Genomic DNA, 22,177 nt, shown 5'->3' on the forward strand with positions numbered 1-22,177 from the left:
TCTGATGCTGTCCATAGATTTAAGTTTTCTCTTAGGATCACTCAAACTCAAGCAGAGTGAGAAGCCTAGTCTCAAAAAAAAAAAAAAAATTTAACTTCTCATCTATTAAAAGGAAAACTCTCACAATTATAGGGTGGATCTACATGGTTAACACCAGGCCATGGTCATTTAAGTTTAAAGGCTCCTCTATGTTAGGAATGGTTAAATCATACTAAAAAAAAAAAAAACGATCAACCTGGCAATTACAAATGACTGCTGTCCTTTATTTGGATCTTTTTCATCTACATAAATCCCATGGAAAATACACCCTAAACTACCTTCTTGGAGTACATCCTCTCCGTGGGTAGAGTTATCCTCTCCTTGGATATTTCAATATCCTTCACCTTCCCTCTGGCCTCCCAAAGAGTGGCACTTCTCAAAACACTCCTCTACCCAGCCACAAGGCAGGATAATGGGATGGAAGTACCACTGTTGGGCGTGTCTCCTCTCAGATACTGAGTCATCTGGGACATGGCTGAGACCACCTTTGAGAACTACTGGACACTGATGCTGTCTTCCAGTTCAATTCTTGTCATACTATGAAGGTGCAAAACAGCTAATATTATTACTACAAGAAATATAATTGCATGGTAAACCCCTGCGCTGATATAAAACACATGGGTAGAAGTAGTTGGAGCTTCATGAACAGGATCATAAACAGTTCTGCTAGTGGCTTTGTCTAAGACCGAAGTTTTTTGTAGCACATTTTCCTTCCTTTCAAATTTTTGAAGAAGAGAAGTTTCTGAAGAATTTCTGTCAAGTTGAGCTGCATTTAGTATCATACCCTCATCATCTACTTTGCAGAAAAGGAAAGCTAGAGCCAATATAGTGCGTGGAAGTCCCCCCACGCCGTGCCCCTCGCACGCCCCACCCCCACCAAGCAGAAATGCTGACCCGGGGCAGGTCCACGAAATTGTCTACTTGGAAACCTGCTTATATTCAACTTGGACTCTGCAGGCCAAGTGAAAGGCAGGGCATCTGTTTCACTGGGCTAAAGGATAGACGTGGTGCCCAACAAGGCCACTTCTCTAATAAAAAATTCCTGCATCTAGACCAGTGAGCCAAGGCACCAATTAAATCCAACTCAGTTACAAATTCAATTTCATGTAAAGACAGAACCAGAAATCTCCTTGTTTTACTGCTTCGGTTTTAAAAATGCTGTTTTTTTCCCCTCACTCTGGGGGACCACAGATGAATCAGATGGTTCCCGAGAACCCAGCCGAAAGAGTTACATTTTGGAAGGGAGAAATGGAAGCTGCCTTTTTTCTTTGTTTTGTTTTAAAAGCCTTCCAAAATATTGTGAACAGTGACTGCAGCCATGAAATTAAAAGATGCTTGCTCCTTTGAAGAAAAGCTATGATAAACCTGCTGCTGCTGCTGCTGCTGCTAAGTCACTTCAGTCGTGTCTGACTCTGTGTGACCCCATAGACGGCAGCCCACCAAGCTCCCCCGTCCCTGGGATTCTCCAGGCAAACCTAGACAGCATCTTAAAAAGCAGAGACATCACTTTCCCAACAAAGGTCCCTATACTCAAAGCTATGGTTTTTTCAGTAGTCATGTATCAACGTGAGAGTTGGATCATAAGAAGGCTGAGAACTGAAGGATTGATGTTTTTGAGCTGTGGTGTTGGGGAAGACTCTTGAGAGTCCCTTGGACAGCAAGGACATCAAACCAGTCAATCCTAAAGGAAATGGGGCAGAATATTCATTGGAAGCACTGATGTTGAAGTTGAAGCTCCAGTACACTGGCCACCTGATGCGAAGAGATGACTCATTAGAAAAGACCTGGGAAAGATGCTGGGAAAGATTGAAGGCAGGAGGAGAAGGGGATGACAGGGGACAAGATGGTTGGATGGCATCACTGACTCAATGGACATGAGTGTGAGCAAGCTCCAGGAGATGGTGAAGGACAAGGAAGCCTGGTTTGCTGCAGTCCATGGGGTCGCAAAGAGTCAGACATGCCTGAGTGACTGAACAACAAGTAACCCATGCCCACAGTTGTAGCAGAGCTTTGCAGGAGCAATTGGACAGAGAAAAGTACATAAAGCAAAGATGCTTTTAAATTCACTGACTGAGAGAACCTCCCAATGACAGAAAATTAACAAACAAGAAACAAAGAGAGGGTCTTACTGGGAAGTGTCCTCTAGGGCACTTTGTCCAGCCCAGCCCAACTCTTCTCTCAACTGGCCCTTCTGCAAGGGGGCCAGTGGGAACCTCAAGCCTGAGGTGGGAGCACAAAAGAAACAAGTGGTGGTGAAAAAGGTGACCCAGCAGGGAGTCTCTTGGATGCAAAAGGATAGGAGTGGAAGTATGAGGACCAAGGGGGAGCAAAAGGGAGGAGGCACAGAAAAGGCTGAAAAACGGAAAGGGCGCCATTGCCTTTTCAGTCCCTGCACCTGTGGGTGTCTATTTATTCAGGCACCAACCTGCAGGCTTCCAGAAAGGGCCAATGAGGGAGGGAGCACCCTGTCTACTGCCCACTGGGGTGATCAAGCCCAGAAACCAGCCCTTTGTACATGGGCTGTGGGCCTGCAGCCCAGAGGTGGGATTCTCACCCACGCGTAAACCAGCATATAGAAATCTGCCAGTTCACTGAGTTTCCAACGAGTCTTCTCTTGGCGGCAGGAAAATAGAAGTGAGAATATCGGTATAATCAGACGTCCAGCCACTACCTAATAAGTGGTTTGAACTTCTGTCATTCCAACAAATCTCCTATGAGGCAGAACCTGCTGCACCAAGACCTGCAGGGTATGAGGTGTGTCTCTCCCACCACCTTGTCACCCTTCAAAGTGAGCCATTGACAATCAGAGGGAACTTTGTCTCCTAAGTTGAGAGGAGTGATGCTGTCCTTGCCGAGGTCCACTCTCTCAGAAGGATAAGACAGAGAGAGGAGAAGTGGAGAGATAATAGATGAAGGAAAGGGACAAAGGGTAAGGGGGAGCGCGATGCCTGAATGAGGGCCCTGATGCCCCCAGGGGCCAGGAAGGCAGACCAACCAAACCTGGTGACTCTGAGCTGAGGTTCAGACAGCCCCTTGTCACCACAGGGATGTTGCACCCTGAGGTCACAGAGATGCCCAGATGCTCTGGCAGAAAAGGGACAGTAGCCCTTCATGGTTGCCACAGATTATGTTAACAACCAGGCTTCTTGGCATCCTTAATCAATCAGTTCATTCAGTTCAGTTCATTCAGTCACTCAGTCATGTCCGACTCTTTACAACCCCATGGACCACAGCATGCCAGGCTTCCCTGTCCATCACCAACTCCCAGTGTTTACTCAAACTCATGCCCATTGAGTCAATGATGCCACAGGGGCAGGGACTCTGGGTTCGGCAGACTTGGGTATGGCTGGGTGCTGCAGACATGGGTATGGCATAAGTCCTCCTGGTGGAGGTCGCCATTAACCCCCCCCAAACAGCTGCCAGAACGTACACAGGACTGGGCAAATAGACTCTTGGAGGGCAGGAACAGACCTTAATCGATAGAAGTGGATAAGAGGCCAGATAAGAAATCCAGGCGAGGCTTCCCTGGGACACGTGCTGCAGTTTGAGGGCACGAGCACCCACAAGGGGTCTCCTTGCTCATTCCCTTGGTGGGGGGCGGGGGGGGGGCAGGCTGGCCCCTTATATGGGGTGAGGGTAGGGCGAGGCCAAGGGTTAGGACCTGAAGGATGGCTTAGGTGGCCTTCCCACTGTCGTGGCAGTGCCCTGTGCAGGGATCATACACCATACCCTGCTTTTCCAGCTGGGTTTTTTTATCTTTTCATTCATAATTAACCTCAACTTGGCATGCGTGCAGTTATTTTCAGTCCCTTATAATGTCTTTGCATTTTGTTGCTGGAGGAGATCATTGGCCAGGTGCAAGCACTAGAGCAAAGGTCCACAGATCCCAGGTTTCAAGTCCTGGCAGATCTCACAGGTGCTGTTGGACATGTTTCTCATCCGGCCTTTCCTCTCGGGCTCCGTGGAGTCCATCAGGCTTTCCCATGGAGCTGGTGGACTACACACTTTCCTGCCCTTTCATGCCGTGTCCGCCCTGGCAGATTCACTTCTCTGAGCCTTGGATCCCCTCCTCTCCCACCTGCCTCAGAAGTTCTGGACTTGCTGTTTCATGCCAGGTGGGCCAGGCCTTTCTCCAGGCTTCCAAGACCCATCCTAGTGGGAGATCAGCAGCATCTCCTTGGCCTTGCTAAGTCCTGTCCCCCTAATTGTGAACTCTCCCTTCCCCAGCTTTGGGTTCTGTTCTCATTCTCCCCCACTGTGATCCTGCTTCCTCAGGAGCAGCCCCAAAGGCTCCCCATCTCTCCTCAGGACACTCGGAGACATTCTCACAGTCCTCTGTGTTTAGGCCTCTCCTTCTGAGCTGGCCTGGCCCACCTCTGGAAAAAATTGTGTCAGTTCATGCTAGGTGTGGAGCTTTTGAACAGAGTAGAGATAGGCATATCCAGGACTGTGTGGTTTTTTGCGTGATCAAGGCTTCCTCCTCTTCCTCAGCCAGTAACTAGGGTGTGTTTGGGATAGGGGGCATAGACAGAGCTGTCCTGCTCTGTCAGCCCAGCCCTGCAGCCCTATTCCGCTCTCACATAACTGGGGGAGGAGGCCTATGGGTCTTTTTCTCCCAACCTCACCCTCACTGTGTTTTGCCTTCACGCATGCTCACTCTCTTTCCTATAATTTCACCATCAGTCCTCAGCCCAGACCTGGACAGCCATGGTGTGAGGTTCAAGGCCAAGTGAAGGGAGAGGTTTTTTTCTCCTATAACTGTGATCTTGCTAACATCACATTCAAGAGTCCTCTGGGAGAATTCTGGAGCTGAGGTCCCTATTGTTTTCTGAAAATTAGAGGGCAGCCTGGTTGATATATCCCCTAAAAATGTATTGGAGATGATCATTCTGAACAGCACTAACACTAACAACAATAATCAAAAGGGACGGTAATGAAAGGCTGTATAGATTCCTGATGTCTATTTTTATCTTATGTTCTTTCTTCATTTCCATCCATGGACCGGAGCTCTTCAATTTGTACTATTTATGCAGTTGGGGAGGCTCCGGCTCCCGTTAGTGATCAGTTATCTCTTACTGAGATAAAGATAAATATAAAATATATTTATAATATCTATATTTTATATATATATATAAATATATATATATATATAAATGGTGGGTCGGGGGGCTTCCCTTGTGGTCCAGTGGTAAAGACTCCATGCTTAGACTGCTAGGGGGTAGGAGTTTGTTCCCTGGTTAAGGAACAAGACCCTACATGCCTCATGGCACAGCCAGAAGCTAAAAATGATGCATCTTAATTTCTATCTGGGGAAACTAAATTTTAAACCTTAACCTTTAAATATTAAAACTAAAAAATTAATACAGTTCATTAAAGAAAATGCAGCAGTATTCATTAAATTGGAAGTTCAAGGTGACATGGGGAAACAGAGTACAGATTCAAAGGAAGAAAAGACCATTAGTTACTGAACTACATGATGAAGTGTTTGAGGCAAATGTTGTATTGTCTTCAAGTTTGAAATGCATCAAGAAATAAGACATATGGATCTTATGAAGATACAAACCCTCCAGCACCATGATCTTGGACTTCCTCCCTACAGAACTGTAGAAAAACCTGTGTTTGTGGTGTAAGCCATCCAGTCTGTGGTCCTTTGTATGGCAGGACCAGCCGACTAGTATAGACCCCTGTGCTGTGCTGTGCCTAGTTGCTCAGTCCTGTCTGACTCTTTGTGACTCCACGTACTATAGCCCTCCAGGCTCCTCCATCCACAGGGATTCTCCCGGCAAGAATACTGGAGTGAGTTACCAGGCCCTCCTCCAAGGGATCTTCCCAACCCAGGAACCGAACCAGGGTCTCCTGCCTTGCAGGTGGATTCTTTACCAGCTGAGCTACTTGGGAGCAAAATATAGGCTCCTACCCTCCTACAGAGACTGGGAGATGCCAGTACTATCTCTTTTAATACTTCAGATTCAAAGAGATGGCTCCCAAGGCCCACACTCTAGAGCCTCCAGGCATAACTGCCAAACCAAATACCGTGACTACTGAACCCCACATGCCTCAGGCCAGTGCTCCATAGCAAGAAAAGCCACCTCAGTGAGAAGCCCAAGCACTACAACTAGAGAGGAGCCCCTGCTAGCTGTAGCAGGAGGAAGCCTGCACTCAGAAACATAGACCCAGGGCAACCAAAAAAAAAAAAAAAATCTGTTAACAGATGCTACTCCAGTATTCTTCCCTGGGAAATCCCATGGACATAGGAGCCTAGCTGGCTATGGTCCATGAGGTCTCAAAGAGTTGGACAAGACTTAGGGACTAAACAGCAGCAACAACAGCAAAGGAAGTTATACATTATTAGATAATACACAGTAGGAAAGCTCATGTCACACAGACTGGCAAAGCAGTATCCTCCACTGATTCCTTTTCCACTAGGTGTATAGCTTGTCTTAGTTTCTCATTCTTCCTTTCATCTGGGTGGGCTTGGTCATAGAGTGTGCTAGCGCATCTAAGTAATCAATGGCCTTAATAAGTCACCTTAAGAGAAAGAAAGAAACAGATGGCTCCCAGAGCTTTGAGAAAACAGGCCTCAGTTGTAAAACTGGTAAGAGAAACAGTGACAACAAGATTTTGAAATAAAATGTTCTAAGAAAAGGGAAGTCAGAGGCCTAGAGCCAGGAATGAGCTCAAGCTTCATCTCAAGTTTAGTCCAGCTAAAAGAAATATTAAGGTTACCCTGGTCACACTTCTCAAAAAAAGCCAGTGGAAACCACACAGCAACTCACCTAAGGAAGAAAAAGTCCTCAATAGTCAGGATAAGGGAGGTCAAACCAAAGTCTCCAGAATGTCAATAAGATACAGACTAGCAAGTGATCATGATGATGACGATAAAAATAAAAGGTGAGTTTCATTCTGATATTTGTACAGACAAAAAAAAATGTGGGTTGAAACTTCATTTCTGCGTTAGAATAGAGGGATATTCCTCTATTATAAAACAGTAATAATATTAGGAATATTGTAATATTCCTCTATCATAAAACAGGAATATCCTTTTCCCTGACAATATTTCAGCCCATAATTTTACCATCTGTTGATGATCCTGGACAGATAACATATTCATTAACACTATAAAACAAGCAGTAACTGAACATGTAGTCAGTCAATAAATATTTATTGGACTCTTGCTGAGAAATGGGAACTTGGTAGGCATGGAGACAGCAGCTGCCCCTGTTGACCATCTCCTCACACAGTGTGGCCAGGATCTCTCTCTCTGTCAACCATGCTCTTCCTCTGAACCATGGAGCACAGTAATTGAGTTCAGTGACTATTTCCTCAATTCACCCCACAAGGATGGCACATAGCCAGAACCACTTTTAGATGTCTGGATGAGAAGTTAATTCACTACACACTGTGAAATTAACTCCATACAGCAGTTCTTGCAATTAACTAGATTGATGAAATCAGGTGGAAGGGGGATCAGTTATTCTGAGAACTCATTTTCTGGGGGTTGAGTATAGACCGTGGGAAAGTTTATGACCAGGGAGTCCAAGCCAGAATTCCCTCTTCTCCTGCTTCTGTCACACCTGAGACAGGCTCGGACCTGGACTAAAGTCTCATCAAGCATCAAAATGCAAAGATACTATAAAGGGAGGAAAAGTGCTGCATGCAGGCACAGTTGGGACAGTTATGAGCAACAAGATACAAAATGATCAAGCCCCAACTGCCACTACTGAGGTGTTGGGAGCAAAACAAGGTAGTGAGTATAAGCCAACACACAGCACCACCAACGGGGTGGGCAGACCACCTAAGCCACGCCTTCTGCCTCACCCACGGATCTGCCCCCATCTTCAGCCCATATAAGGGACCAGCGTGTCCCCCTCAGGATCAAGCGAAGGAACTTGTTTCCCTTCCCTCGAACTGTAGTAAGAATTCTGATGAAACAGAGCAGGACCCTATGGTCCTCGCCCTGCCATGTCCTCAGCCTGCTTTTTGTCTGTGGAAAAGCTTTAGCCACACACTAAGCTTAATCAGAGAATGAAAAAATGAAGAAACTAAGGAAAATAGTCAACGGAGACCAAATAAGAATAATATAGTCGTTAAGCATAGTCAAGGACTGTGAGGTCCTTCTCAAGGGCTGTTGATAATATTCTGAGCTCTATCCTGTGAGCTGTCTTATAGATGCATAAATTCCCACCAGTTGGAAGAAATTAGCTACATGATGACTAGACAGTAGCCATGATATAAGCTGCCACAATTCCAGGAATTGTCCTCAAGGAGATGAGAACAGACCAGCCATGGAACCAAAGGTTAACTGTACTTGAAACAATCAAGAGGACTTTGGTCAGACCATCCATGACCAATTTGGGGATGACTGTCAGAGCTGACTGTGCTGTTTCTGCATGCAGCCCTCTCCCTCTGTCTATAAAAGTTCTTGCCCACTGATCGTCAGTTGAGGGGAGTCAGCCTTTGGACAGATGTCCATCCTTCCCACACCCCCCTCACCTCCATTTGTTGTTTAGTCACTAAGTGTGTGACTCTTTGTGACCCCATGGACTGTAGCCTGCCAGACTCCTCTGTCCATGGGATTTTCCAGGCAAGAATACTGGGGTGGGTTGCTATTTCCTTCTGCAAGGGATCTTTTGGAGGCAGGGATTGAACCCACACCTCCTGCATTGATGAGTGGATTCTGGGCAGATTCTTTACCACTGAACCACCATGGAAATCCCCTACCCCCTTCCTCTCCACCGTTGCTGGCATCCAAACTAAGGCAAACTTTCCTTTCCATCAACATGACCTCTTTAATGGGTTTTGAGTGGGAAGCAGCCAGACCCTAGTTCAGGAACACCAATAAAACCTAGCCTGGATTTCTCGTCTGGCCTCTTATCAATTTCTATTGATTAAATACCTGAGAGGAGGTACCCCATGTACAAGGTAAGGAGCAATGGCTGTGCTTTGCTGGAGCAGCTATGAAGAGATATCCCACATCCAAGGTAAGAGAAACCCAAGTGAGACAGTAAGCACTAAGAGAGGGCGTCAGAGGGCAGACAGATGGAAACCACAATCACAGACAACTAGCCAACCTGATCACATGGACCACAGCCTCGTCTAACTCAGTGAAACCAAGCCATGCCGTGTGGGGCCACCCAAGATGGGAGGGTCATAGTGGAGAGGTCTGACAGAATGTGGTCCACTGGAGAAAGGAATGGCAAGCCACTTCAGTATTCTTGCCTTGAGAACCCCATGAATAGTGTGAAAAAGCAAAAAGACAGGACACTGAAAGATGAACTCCCCAGGTCGGTAGGTGCCAACATGCTACTGGAGATTAGTGGAGAAATAACTTCAGAAAGAATGAAGGGATGGAGCCAAAGAAAAACAACACCCAGTTGTGGATGGAACTGGTGATAGAAGCAAGGTTCGATGCTGTAAAGAGCAATATTGCATAGGAACCTGGAATGTTAGGTCCATGAATCAAGGCAGATTGGAAGTGGTCAAACAGGAGGTGACAAGAGTGAATATTGACATTCTAGGAATCAGCAAACTAAAATGGACTGGAATGGGTGATTTAACTCAGATGACTATTATATCTACTGCTGTGGGCAGGAATCCCTTAGAAGAAATGGAGTAGCCATCATGGTCAACAAGAGTCCAAAATGCAGTACTTGGATGTAATATCAAAAATGACAGAATGATCTCTGTTCATTTCCAAGGCAAACATTCAATATCACGGTAATGCAAGCCTATGCTCCAACCAGTAATGCTGAAGAAGCGGAAGGTGAATGGTCTATGAAGACCTACAAGACCTGCTAGAACTAACACCTAAAAAAGATGTCCTTTTCATTATGGAGGACTGGAATTCAAAAGTAGGAAGTCAAGAAACACCTGGAGTAACAGGAAAATTTGGCCTTGGAGTATGTAATGAAGCAGGGCAAAGGCTAATAGAGTTTTGCCAAGAGAACACACTGGTCATAGCAAACATCAACAACACAAGAGAAGACTCTATACATGGACATCACAGATGGTCAACACCGAAATCAGATTGATTATATTCTTTGCAGTCAAGATGGAGAAGCTCTATACAGTCAGCAAAAACAAGACCGGGAGCTGACTGTGGCTCAGATCATGAACTCCTTATTGCCAAATCAGACTGAAATTGAAGAAAGTAGGGGAAACCACTAGACCATTCAAGTATGACCTAAATCAAATCCCTTATGACTATACAGTGGAAGTGAGAAATAGATTTAAGGGACTAGATGTGATAGATAGAGTGCCTGATAAACTATGGACAGAAGTTTGTGACATTGTACAGGAGACAGGGATCAAGACCATCCCCATGGAAAAGAAATGCAAAAACGCAAAATGGCTATCTGGGGAGGCCTTATAAATAGCTGTGAAAAGAAGAAAAGGGAAAAGCAAAGGAGAAAAGGAAAGATCTAAGCATCTGAATGCAGAGTTCCAAAAGAATAGCAAGGAGAGAGACATAAGAAAGCCTTCCTCAGCGATCAATGCAAAGAAATAGAGGAAAATAACAGAATGGGAAAGACTAGAGATCTCTTCAAGAAAGTTAGAGATACCAAGGGAACATTTCATGCAAAGATGGGCTAGATAAAGTACAGAAACGGTATGGGCCTAACAGAAGCAGAAGATATTAAGAAGAGGTGGCAAGAATACACGGAACTGTACAAAAAAGATCTTCACAAGCAAGATAATCACGATGGTGTGATCACTCACCTAGAGCCAGACATCTTGGAATGTGAAGTCAAGTGGGCCTTAGAAAGCATCACTACGAACAAAGCTAGTGGAGGTGATGGAATTCCAGTTGAGCTGCTTCAAATCCTGAAAGATGATGCTGTGAAAGTGCTGCACTCAATATGGCAGCAAATTTGGAAAACTCAGCAGTGGCCACAGGACTGGAAAAGGTCAGTTTTCATTCCAATCCCAAAGAAAGGCAATGCCAAAGATGCTCAAACTACCACATAATTGCACTCATCTCACATGCTAGTAGAGTAATGCTCAAAATTCTCCAAGCCAGGCTTCAGCAATATGTGAACCATGAACTTCCAGATGTTCAAGCTGGTTTTAGAAAAGGCAGAGGAACCAGAGATCAAACTGCCAACATCTGCTGGATCATCGAAAAAGCAAGAGAGTTCCAGAAAAACATCAATTTCTGCTTTCTTGACTATGCCAAAGACTTTGACTGTGTGGATCACAAGAAACTGTGGAAAATTCTTCAAGAGATGGGAATACCAGACCACCTGACCTGCCTCTTGAGCAACCTGTATGCAGGTCAGGATGCAACAGTTAGAACTGGACATGGAAAAATAGACTGGTTCCAAATAGGAAAAGGAGTATGTTGAGGCTGGATATTGTCACCCTGCTTATTTAACTTATATGCAGAGTACATCACGAGAAATGCTGGGCTGAAAGAAGCACAAGCTGGAATCAAGATTTCCAGGAGAAATATCAATTACCTCAGATATGCAGATGAAACCACCCTTATGTCAGAAAGTGAAGAGGAACTAAAAAACCTCTTGATGAAAGTGAAAGAGGAGAGTGAAAAAGTTGGCTTAAAGCTCAACATTCAGAAAATTAAGATCATGGCATCTGGTCCCACCTCTTCATGGGAAATAGATGGGGAAACAGTGGAAACACTGTCAGACTTCATTTTTTTGGGCCCCAAAATCACTGCAGATGGCGACTGCAGCCATGAAATCAAAAGACGCTTACTCCTTGGAAGGAAAATAATGACCAACCTAGATAGCATATTCAAAAGCAGAGACATGACTTTGCCAACAAAGGTTCATCTAGTCAAGGCTATGGTTTTTCCAGTGGTCATGTATGGATGTGAGAGTTGGACTGTGAAGAAAGCTGAGCACTGAAGAATTGATGCTTTTGAACTGTGGTGTTGGAGAAGACTCTTGAGAGTCCCTTGAACTGAAAGGAGATCCAACCAGTCCATCCTAAAGGAGATCAGTCCTGGGTGTTCTTTGGAAGGAATGATGCTAAAGCTGAAACTCCAAATCTTTTGTAAAGAATTGACTCATTGGAAAAGACTCTGATGCTGGGAGGGATTGGGGGCAGGAGGAAAAGGGGACGACAGAGGATGAGATGGCTAGATGGCATCACTGACTCGATGGACATGGGTTTGGGTGGACTCCAAGATTTGGTGACGGACAGGGAGCCGTGGCCTGCTGTGGTTCAAGAGGTCGCAGTGATTCGGACAAGACTGAGTGACTGAACTGTATTGATGATCTGCACACAGAGCTCCTTCTGGTCCCTTCATAGTATTGATGGACTGAAGTAGGTCCCTTCCGTACTGCTCTCTGCCCTTGAAGGACCACCAGGTCCTTTCCCTACTGCCTCTGGTCCCTTCTTGCTACTGCTGAAGAGATGTACCTCCCTTCCCTATTGCTCTCTGGTCTCTACTTACTACTGCTGAAGGGAAGTAGATCCCTTCCCTACTGCTCTCAGCCATTGAAGGACCAGTGCTCTTTATCACAGATCAGTTAGCACTGGCAGGGTGGCTGGGATAGGAGCTACTTGTCTTTCAAGGGCTCGGGCTGGTTGGGCAGCAGCAGGTGGCCTAGCTTCTCCTGGGCAGTGGAGGCAGGCACACACAGCAGGATGGATGTGCAGGGCTGTCTCCCTGGGATGGGGATTGGCAGGCTGCCACTGTACAGCTCAGATTCACTAGGCTGCCTGCGGCCCAGGCCCTCCCTGCCCCTGGAACTTCCACATACTGTATCAGTTTTGGGCTCGAGCAGTCCTGTCCTGGCAAAGTAGATTCTGAAGTTATGACACTAAATGCACCTCAACTTGACAGTAACTTCAAAAAGCTTCACAGTCTTAGAGTTGAAATGAAGGAAAAGTTGCCATCCAGAAATTGAGGAGGGAAAACTTCAGCCTTGGGAAAAACAACCAGCAGAAGAACCCATTTATGACCCTGTACATGCAGCTCCAGCCGTGTCTGCACGTGTGCTTTATATCAGCCTAGGGATTTGCTGTCCAGTTATATTTCTTGCAGTACTAGTATTTGCATCTTCATCGTATGAAAAGGATTGAACTGGAAGATAGCATCAGCACCAGCAGTAGTTCCCAAGGGCTGTCTCAGTCCCAGTCATTCCCAGATGTCTCAGTATGTGAGAGGCAACACACCCAAGAATACAACTCCCATCTCCAGTTATCCGACCTTGTGGGTAGAGGAGTAGGACTTGAGAAGTGTCGCTCTTTTGGAGGCCAGAGCTAAGGTGAATGATATCAAAATATCTTTCCAGAGAGAGGAACTCAAAAGATATATATTCTAAGAAGGTACCTTTTGGTGTACTTTCCATGGGTTTATGTAGATGGAAAAGATCCAGATAAAGAGCAACAAGCATTTATAAAAACAGAGATCGAGCTTCTGAAATTCAGGTGACTACGATGCTCCCTGAAAATTGTGAGCTATGAGATCTTCATCACAGAAATCTTCCTATTATCCATGTGTGAACAGAAGAAGGGGGAAAGCCCATGGTGGACTGCTTACATGAACTGGGGGTGTCTTAAATTGTTTTTATGACTGTGCAAATATGTAGAGGCCAATAGTCTGCAGGAAACTTCTCAACAAAACCTAGTTCACATGGCTGCTCAGATTGCCTGTGGAATAAGCTACCTGGTCAGAAAGAAGTCACCCACAAAGACCTGGCAGCCAGGAGCTCTATCATTGATGACATTTTCAAGTTAAGAGCAAAGCCAATCCCTCTCCAAGTCTTGTTCCCCAAAGACTCTCACTGTCTGGGGAACAACAAAAACATGGGATTGATGGATGGCTTTTGAAAGTCTGGTTAATAATGAGTTCTTCAGCCTTCTCTGGTGATCAAGTGGCTAAGACTCCACACTCCGAATTCAGGGGCCTGTGTTTGATCCCTGGGGGGGGAACTGGATCCTGCATGCCACAACTAAGAAGTCAGCATGCTGCTACTAAAAGAGCCCACGTGTTTATGACTCTGGCCAAAAGCCCTAAGTAGACATCTACCCATTTGATGTGGCTGCATAACTGAAAGAGGGTTACCAAATAGCCCAGACTATCAACTGTCCTGATGAACTATTTATGTGATGGCTTGTGCTGGGCCTTCGATCCAGAGGAGAGGTGGAGTTCCAGAAGCTGGCCCAGTGTCTCACAGAGGTCCATGCCACCCTGGGGGCCTGTGTCTGACTCTCCTCTCACAGTCCCCTAGCATCAGGAGGAAGGTGCCTGTCGAGGCCCACTTGGAGCCAGCCAGTCACATACATCACCCAGTACCACAGAAGCAGATTTTTCTTTCAGAACAACGTGCCTTAGGAATGCTTTAGCATCTCAACTTTCTAAGACAGACTTATGGATATGGAATACTTTCTCACTTTTATTAGGTTTCACTGAAAATGTTTGTGTAAATTTTTTACAGATAGTTGCCTTTGAGGTACAGGTATATTCTTACAAAATAGTTTTTTTAATTGTTTAAACATACATAGTTGAATTAACAATCTTACTACCAACTGCTTTTTATTTTCTTAACTTCTACAAGATAATGCATGTGATTCACCTTTAAAGTTTTGCTTGCTTTCTTTCTTTTGGGAGTGATTTGTCTTCAACATACAGTACGTTTTCTTAGGAAAATGAAAACTGTCCAGCAGTTATGGGCTAATGCCCCCCTCTCCTTTGCTGCAGAGTAACTACCTTGGTCCAAAGTGCCATAGAAGAATCCACAGGTGTGAGCAGAGGATAGTGGCCATATAACAACTCTAGCGTCACATCTAGGCCAGCTGCTGTTGGGTCTTGTTTGTTCCCTGTGGCCCTTCTTATGCCAAAACACATAATCGCCTCTATCCCGTGATGGCTGGTCTAGCTGAACTAATGATTAGGGGTTGATGAGCCCACATCACAATGGTCAACTCTGACATTCCATGACCAGAGGCCTCATCTCTGCCAGGCCCCAGGAACATACCAGGAGCCATGTTTAAATGGTGTGACTTTCTCCAGTGCAACACTCGGGGTCTGTGTTGTGAGCCTTCAAGTAGAAAATGGCACGTAGCACCTTTCTGACCACAGATACCTCTGACATCACTGGTTCTGCTGGGTCATCTGCCCAAGAAGCCGCTCCAGCCATGCTCATCATTCACCAATTGTGACTGCTTTTGTGCTGGGACAGCAGGTTACAGCAGGGACCTGGGGTCTGTGAAGCCTAAACTATTTCTTCTGTACCATTACAGGAAACCTAAGGCCGCAGTGGCAGTTAAATGGAGATAGGATAGGGACCACACCCCTGCAGCCCTCGAGAGGCTGTAGATTGGTATTTGTCTCTGTATTTCCTCCAGAATATTGTGTACACATACTATTGGGGGATGGGGAAGTAGGGTCTGAAGTTTGAATCTGGAATTCACTAATATGGTAAACTTCACCCTACAATAATTTGCTAGCTACTTAGGTTTCAATGAATGTCACAAGTCCAGGGCATGTGGAATGACTGCTGTGTGGTCTGTGGACCCAGTGATAACCACTGTAAACAGAACCTGGGACTGCTGTCCATTGATGGCCTGGTACTCCGAGCATCGCTTCAACACTTGGGGGACCATGATGATGCTACAGTTCCTGTGCCTGATATTAGAAACACACTAGTGCAATGTGAATGTGAGAGTAGTTTCTGCTTCTGCAGGTTCACTTACCCCAGTAAATAACCATGTGGCTCTTTGGGAAAGAATGAAAGGGCTTTTGCACTAGATGTAGTGATGAAAGGGCCCTCCTCTTTGGAACATGGCTTCTATCTTTGGTAGCTGAGATCTGAAAAATGGCTCAGATCCGGAAAATGGGCCTGGATCAGGTGTTTGGTAGGGATGGCTGCCTTTGGCTTTCTGATCATCCAGCCTTGTCTTCTGTCTCTCTTTATTTCTTTCAGTGGTCCAGTTTGTATCTAGGTTCCTGCCCATCTGCTTGCCTTTAGGATTGCCCTGTGCTATGAGCCAGCATCATGTTCTCTGCAGTCAGGCCCTGGCTGGCATTGAGACTCCCTAATCACTTTGACCACTGCACCTCCTTTTCTGTTGCCCTAGAGCACCCTCACCTGGAATCTGATTTTTCCACAACTTCCATCCCTGTTCATGATAGAAGCCCACAGGAACACCATGTGCTATCACCATCCCTGACCCTCTGCAAAAGCCATCCTTGGGCTACTGAAGATGTTTCTCATCCACGCTTTCCTCTCGGGCTCCACGGAGTCCATCAGGCTTTCCCATGGAGCTGGTGGACTGCACTCTTTCCTGCCCTTTCACACCGTGTCCACCCTGGCAGATTCACTTCTCTGAGCCTTGGACCCCCTTCTCTACCACCTGCCTCGGAAGTTCTTGATTTTCTCTTTCATGCCATGTGAGCCAGGCCTTTCTCTAGGTTTCCAAGACCCATCCTAGTAGGAGATCACCATGTCTCCCCAACCTTGCTAAGCCCAGTGACCCATAATTATAAACTCTCCCTTATCTAGATTTGGATTCTGAGCTCATCCTCCCCACCCCCGGCCCCACTGACTGTGATCCACTTCCTCAGGAACAGCCCCGTCACCCTCTGCATCTCCCACAGGACACTCAGAGAGAAGCTGACAGTCCTCTGGGTTTAGGCCTTTCCTTCTGAGCCAGCCTGGCCCATCCCTGGGCCAACTATGTGTCTGTTAGTGCCACGTGCACGGCTTGTGAATAGAGTGGAAATGGGGCATATCCAGGGTTGTGGTGTTTCTTGCCTGCCTGAGGCTTCGTCGTCTTCCTCAGTCGTAACTGGTGAGGGCGTGGGGGAGCATGCGGGGCCGTGCTGCTCAGTCAGCCCAGGCCTGCAGCCCTACTCTGCTCTCACAGAACTGGGGGAGGAGGCCTATGGGTCGTCCTCTCCCAACCTCACCCTCACTGTAGTTTGCCTTCACAGACACTCACTCTCTTTCCTTTAACTTCACTATCGACCCTCAGCCCAGACCTGGACAGCCGTGGTGTGAGGTTCAAGGTCAGGTGGACAGAGAGGTTTTTCTCTCCTATGATTGTGGTCATGCTAAGATCATATTCACAAGTCCACTGGGAGAAGAAGTGAAAACCATAAAGGCCTGGGAAACACAGATCGAAATACTCAGAGACATCAGGGACCAACTGTGTCACTTTACACTGCAGAAAAACACAGTAACAGGTACGGTAGAAAGCCCAAGTACAGGAGGAGCAGATTGGGGGCTTGAAAATACAGTTAGATATTGGTCCTTCCCTAGCTGTCCAGTGGAGAGAGCAGCTATTGCATGAGAGACCAGGGCCAGATTAGCTGGGTGCAGGTGACATGGACCCAGGGGAGGTAGACCCAGGTGGGGCAAAGAATCTGTCAATCCCAAAGGCTGAGCTCCTTCTTTCCCATGGGGTAGACCCTCTCACCCTGTAGGCCAGGATGGCATGTCACTGTGAGGATGACAGACACATCAGTGGATCCTGGCAGTTTGTCTTGAATGGACAAATGAGGCCTCACTTTGATTTGGAGAATGGACACTGGAGAGTGGATCACCCTGGAGGCAGATGCATGAAGGAGAAGTGGGAGAGTGACAGAGCGGTGACCAACTTCCTGAAGAAGGTCTCCATGGAGACTGTCAGGCCTGGCCTCAGGATTTCATGGTGCACTGGGATAAAATGTTGAAGACCACGGGTAAGTGAGAGGGGAGGAGAAAGTGATCATCCTCTCATGGTGACATGGACCCACTGCTGTGTGTGTGTGTGTGTGTGTGTGTGTGTGTGCGTGTTTGAGGAAGTGATCCATCGGAGGTTTTATTGTTCCTGGGAGAACAATGCTCTGTCATATCCTTCCTCTTCCACTTCCTGATGTCACTCCTCACAGCACAGGCCTTTGGATGATTGAACATGGATTTTTTCTGATCCCAAACCTGTAAAAATCATTTTAATTTCATGGATTTATTTTTCACTGTACTCTCTTTCCAGAATCATTTTTCAAATGTCACCAGTCCTTCTTCTGGAAATCTGTCAATGCCACCTCTGCTGTCAGCTCCTGAGGACTCCATTTTCATGTCACCATCTCTAATGTCACTGCAGGACTGAGTGGCTGTATTGGAAACCTTGCTCCCCCTTTAGCTGTCAGAGCGCCGTGAGGACTGGGCTCCTCCCTTCCCACCATCTCGCCTGAGTTCTGTCTCAGGGGCCTCCATTTGATGGGTGTAAACTGTCTGCATAGTAGGGGTACCTGAGTCAGGGGACGAGGAGGCATCAGCTTACTTTGGGATCTGGACAAGGGCTTCACTCTTACTCTCCTTGCAGCATCACCAACCATGGGCCCCTCTACCATGCAGCCAACGGCCACAGCCATCAAGTCCAAAGCCTGGATCCTCCCTGCGCTCCTCACCACTTTCATCATAACTGTCTTCCTGGGCTGAGTCCTTTCCAGGAACAGGTACTGAGGGCAGAATTCAGAGGGAAGGCAGGGGCACAGGGCCTGGCGTGAGGACGGGGAAGGTGAATCCCAGCCAACCCCTGCCCCTCACTGAACTTCCTCATCCTGGAAATGAGCAGGGGGATAAGACCCCATATCACCTGAGAGCAGAACTCAGACAAGCTCAGCCCTGAGTTCTGAAAAGTCCCCACTGTCAGGTGACATTGTGAAAAGGGAGGGGCCTTCACTAGGCTAAGGGCCTATTGATGCTTAAAGGGTTTAGCCAAGTCCCCTGACTGAGCACAGACTTCTGGCTGGCAGGACCCAGGGTAGGTGGTGTGAGAACAGCAGGCACTCAGGGTGAGGGCAGGACTCAGGGGGGCTGAGAGCAGCATGGGGGCTCCACATGATGTGTCAGGGGGGAGGGGACTAACCCAGTGGCCAAGATGAGAGGGCCTGCGCTCTCATCCCAGGAGGAAGGGGTGGGAAGGCCTTTGCAGAACCAACCCCAAAGGTCTGTTCTCACAGGAAGTGGCTTGGGTCAAGCAGGCAAGGCAGGAGCCCCACAGCAGAGACTGTGGGAAGGGCTGAGGCTAGGCCTGTGCTCCTGGAGCAGCAGCAGTTGTGGTTCAGCCTGTGGCCTACACACCACCAGCCTCCTGGGAACCCAGAGCCTCCATCACTGAGCGGTCCTGCCTTGAGCAGAGGTGCCTGGGGATGGTGGGCCTGAGCTGGGGTGGAGGTGCCCAGCTAGGGGGACCAGGAAGAGATGGGGGACATGGACCCTGGTCCTGAGAGCTGTGTGTGCTGCTCAGAGGCTGGAGGGGAGTGAAGGAAGAAGGTTTGCCTGCAGTCCCCCAAGGCTGTCAGGAAGCAAGGCCCCTCCTCTGGGGACCTGCTCCCTGGTCCTTTAGGACCCCCTCGGGGAGGATCCAGACTTGAGTAACGGGAGCAGATTGATTCCTCACTGGCTCCAGTCCTGAGCCTGAGCAGGGGGTGTCAGGGCCTGGGGTGACTCTGTGATGCAGGAAGGAAGGAGGAGGTGACAAGAAGCTGCTGGGCCTGGGGTGGGGGTGGAAGACATAGGAGCCCCTCAGTGAGGGCAGGCTTGGAGGGGCGCTGGGGAAGGGCAGCCCCAGGAAATTGACAGGATTTCCTCAGCATCCTGGACCAAGGCCTCTTTCTTTTCTGCAGATGCTGCTGCTCCCAGGAAGCCCCAACAGGTGTTCTGTCGGCCTCAGGATTCAGTCTTTGCTTTGCCGCATTTGTTCTCCTTCTGTTCACTTTAGAGCCTGGAGAGCAGACCCAGGAATTGTCGAATTGAGCTGCAGGAGTTGCTTGTATATTTTTGAGATTAATTCTTTGTCAGTTGCTTTGTTTGCTATTATTTTCTCCCATTCTGAAGGCTGTCTTTTCACTTTGCTTATAGTTTCCTTTGTTGTGCAAAAGCTTTTAATTTTAATTAGGTCCCATTTGTTTATTTTTGCTTTTATTTCCAATATTCTGGGAGGTGGGTCATAGAGGATCCTGCTATGATTATGTCGGAGAGTGTTTTGCCTATGTTCTCCTCTAGGAGTTTTATAGTTTCTGGCCTTATGTTTAGATCTTTAATCCATTTTGAGTTTATTTTTGTGTATGATGTTAGAAAGTGTTCTAGTTTTATTTTTTTACAAGTCGTTGACCGGTTTTCCCAGAACTTGTTAAAGAGATTGTCTTTTCTCCATTGTATATTCTTGCCTCCTTTGTCAAAGATAAGGTGACAATAGGTGCGTGGATTTATCTCTGGGCTTTCTATTTTGTTCCACTGATCTATATTTCTGTCTTTGTGCCAGTACCATACTTTCTTGATGACTGTGGCTTTGTAGTAGAACCTGAAGTCAGGCAGGTTGATTCCTCCAGTTCCAGTCTTCTTTCTCAAGATTGCTTTGGCTATTCAGGGTTTTTTGTGTTTCCGTACAAATTGTGAAATTATTTGATCTAGTTCTGTGAAAAATACTGTTGGTAGCTTGATAGGGATTGCATTAAATCTATAGATTGCTTTGGGTAGTATACTCATTTTCACTATATTGATTCTTCTGATCCATGAACACGGTATATTTCTCCATCTATTTGTGTCCTCTTTGATTTCTTTCACCAGTGTTTTATAGTTTTCTATATATAGGTCTTTTGTTTCTTTAGGTAGATATATTCCTAAGTATTTTATTCATTTCGTTGCAATAGTGAATGGAATTGTCTCTTTAATTTCTCTTTCTGTTTTCTTATTGTTAGTGTATAGAATGCAAGGGATTTCTATGTGTTGAGTCTATACCCTGCAACTTTACTATATTCATTAATTAGTACTAGTACTTTTCTGGTGGAGTCTTTAGGGTTTTCTATGTAGAGGATTATGTCATCTGCAAACAGTGAGAGTTTTACTTCTTCTTTTCCAATTTGGATTTCTTTTATTCCTTTTTCTGCTCTGATTGCTGTGGCCAAAACTTCCAAAACTAAGTTGAATAGTAGTGGTGAGAGTGGGCACCCTTGCCTTGTTCCTGACTTTAGTGATAATGTTTTCAATTTTTCACTATTGAGGATAATGTTTGCTGTGGGTTTGTCACATATAGCTTTCATTATGTTGAGGTATGTTCCTTCTATTCCTGCTTTCTTGAGGGTTTTTATCATAAATGGATGTTGAATTTTGTCAAAGGCTTTTTCTGCATCTACTGAGATAATCATATGGTTTTTATTTTTCAATCTGTTAATGTGGTGTATTGCATTGATTGATTTGTGGATATTGAAGAATCCTTGCATCCCTGGGATAAAGCCCACTTGGTCATGATGTATGATTTTTTAATATGTTGTTGGATTCTGTTTGCTAGAATTTTGTTAAGGATTTTTGCATCTATGTTCATCAGTGATATTGGCCTGTAGTTTCTTTTTTTGTGGCATCTTTGCCCGGTTTTGGTATTAGGGTGATTGTGGCCTCATAGAATGAGTTTACCTTCCTCTGCAATTTTCTGGAACAGTTTGAGTAGGATAGATGTTAGCTCTTCTCTAAATTTTTGCTAGAATTCAGCTGTGAAGCCACCTGGTCCTGGGCTTTCGTTTGCTAGAAGATTTCTGATTACAGTTTCAATTTCCGTGCTTGTGATGGGTCTGTTAAGATTTTCCATTTCTTCCTGGTTCAGTTTTGGAAAGTTGTACTTTTCTAAGAATTTGTCCATTTCCTCCAAGTTGTCCATTTTATTGGTATATAGTTGCTGATAGTAGTCTCTTATGATCTTTTGTATTTCTGTGTTGTCTGTTGTGATCGCTCCATTTTTATTTCTAATTTTGTTGATTTGATTTTTCTCCCTTTGTTTCTTGATGAATCTGGCTAATGCTTTGTCAATTTTATTTAACTTCTCAAAGAACCAGTTTTTGGCTTTGTTGATTTTTGCTGTGGTCTCTTTTGTTACTTTTGCATATATTTCTACCCTAATTTTTAAGATTTCTTTCCTTCTACTAACCCTGGGGTTCTTCATTTCTTCCTTTTCTAGTTGCTTTAGGTATTCAGTTCAGTTCAGTTCAGTCGCTCTGTCGTGTCCGACTCTTTGCGACCCCATGAATCACAGCACGCCAGGCCTCCCTGTCCATCACCAACTCCCAAAGTTCACTCAGACTCACGTCCATCAAGTCAGTGATGCCATCCAGCCATCTCATCCTCTGTCGTCCCCTCCTCCTTCTGTCCCCAATCCCCCTCAGCATCAAAGTCTTTTCCAATGAGTC

General features: G+C 46.1%; 2 protein-coding genes and 2 pseudogenes across 2 annotated transcripts in view; 2 read left to right on the forward strand and 2 right to left on the reverse strand.

Moving 5' to 3' along the window:
- Window positions 1-22,177, forward strand: part of LOC106991302 (low-density lipoprotein receptor-related protein 11-like) — a 284,456-nt gene that overhangs the window by 129,261 nt on the left and 133,018 nt on the right. The gene's annotated exons all lie outside the window — the stretch shown is intronic.
- Window positions 1-22,177, reverse strand: part of LOC114108720 (UL16-binding protein 2-like) — a 189,493-nt gene that overhangs the window by 7,243 nt on the left and 160,073 nt on the right. The gene's annotated exons all lie outside the window — the stretch shown is intronic.
- Window positions 1-22,177, reverse strand: part of LOC114116223 (tyrosine-protein kinase RYK-like) — an 83,182-nt pseudogene that overhangs the window by 1,390 nt on the left and 59,615 nt on the right.
- On the forward strand, window positions 11,188-14,218 carry LOC114116182 (tyrosine-protein kinase RYK-like; annotated as a pseudogene).

This window comes from Ovis aries, chromosome 8, assembly GCF_016772045.2.
Source record: "Ovis aries strain OAR_USU_Benz2616 breed Rambouillet chromosome 8, ARS-UI_Ramb_v3.0, whole genome shotgun sequence".
NCBI lineage: Eukaryota > Metazoa > Chordata > Mammalia > Artiodactyla > Bovidae > Ovis > Ovis aries.